General features: G+C 38.0%; 1 protein-coding gene across 2 annotated transcripts in view; it reads left to right on the top strand.

Annotated features, from left to right (window-relative positions):
* LOC107684131 (plasminogen activator inhibitor 1 RNA-binding protein-like) overlaps positions 1 to 1623 on the top strand; it is a 14492-nt gene that overhangs the window by 10640 nt on the left and 2229 nt on the right. The gene's annotated exons all lie outside the window — the stretch shown is intronic.

Below are 1623 nucleotides of genomic sequence, written 5' to 3'. Positions count from 1 at the left end.
ACTGATTTCTAGTCGTGTCCATTTTTGGAAGGCCAAACAAAGTAGTTTCGCTTTCACAACGAAACAGCGTCACACACGAGTGAGCAGAGGCGGGCGGGCTTGAGAACGGTGCGGCCATAACACTCCAAAGAGAAAGGAAAAATTGAAATCGCATCATATGACCCCTTTAAAAACACACAAGCCTTCAGGCTGTATTATTGAGACGCTGTTTCATCACATTCATTGTCTTCTTTTGTTGCTTCAGTCCTTTTCATCCCAATTGAGAAATTAATTGTTATAGATGTTTGGATGTTAAACTAAAAACTCAGTTTAATAGAAAAGGACAATATTATATCATAGAGCTGCACGATTCTGGTTTAATTGAGTATCACGATTTTTTTTTGTCTGAAATAAATATCACGATTCTCCCACTATTCTGAACTAAACAAAATAATGTGACAAAATATTATTGCTGCAGTCTATTTAAAAGTGTTTATCTAATTTGAATGAATTATTAAACATTTTTATATATGTATTTGAAATATAATATATTTAATACACCAATTTTTTTTATATTAAAATTATGAATAAGTGGTTTGAATGAATGATTCAATGACTTATAATTGGAGGTAGTGGATGACAATATCGGCTGATATTTGGCATTTTTTAAATATCTGCATCGGCTGATAAGTTTTCCTGTTTGGCCGATGCGTTCAAGGCGGGACTTTTATTTTGACGGCGCTGACAGCGGCTGCGCCTGAGCACAGTGCTCACATTCTCCCTCTTGTTCGCCGTCATCGTTAACAGTTCTGTCTAATATGGATAGAAGTATGTCTAATAATCAGATAGAACGGTTAACAAAGGAATTAAAATGTATACAAAAAGTATTATAACGATTGCTTTTATATTAGTAATAGAAAGGCAAACATTATAATACCTTCTTGTTTGCCGTCAGCATTCAGCAAATACGCATTTATATCATTTAAACAAATCTTTGAATGACTAATGAACATTTAATTTCACAAAGCTTGCAAACTTAGTCAGATCCAGTTGTGAGATCTTGTGAAGTGTGCATGTGTATCCTGCATGATCGCGTGTTCTCTGTGTGACGGTCGGTCCGTGCAAATTAAATGCGGACAGGAGGAGAGTTCTGCTTGACTGGAGAGGCACGATCGACAAACTAAACTCGTGATTTCAAATTATGCTGCGCTTCATGCATTTTGCCCACTGCCATATTCATGTCTTTTATTAATCGGCATTGGCCGATTGTGCTGCAAATTAGGCCGATTTATAGGCAGACGCATCTGCGGGCAGCTAAGCGTTGTTCATACCCACACTCTGCAGCCACTTCTTGTTCACACACAGCTTCAGCTAATGATGGCACGGCAAAACAGACCGTTTCGAAAGCATAATTGCATTTTACCCTACAAGAATTGATGCCGGAAAGTTATCATATTCATAAGTGTTATTATTATTATTATTATTTCTGCAGTTTAGCGCCATCTGCTGTCAGAGAGTGAAAGTGCGCTTTCATCCAGAGCGTGTCTCGCATGTTCCGCCATGTGCTTTTCGTCCATGCTTGTTTATATCAGTGCGTGAGTCTTTCACGCAGCATACAGCGGTGTTGTGCATTTTGACCAGTTG

Source organism: Sinocyclocheilus anshuiensis, unplaced genomic scaffold (genome assembly GCF_001515605.1).
Source record: "Sinocyclocheilus anshuiensis isolate Anshui unplaced genomic scaffold, SAMN03320099.WGS_v1.1 scaffold629, whole genome shotgun sequence".
Lineage (NCBI taxonomy): Eukaryota > Metazoa > Chordata > Actinopteri > Cypriniformes > Cyprinidae > Sinocyclocheilus > Sinocyclocheilus anshuiensis.
This window is presented reverse-complemented; position numbering and strand designations above follow the sequence as displayed.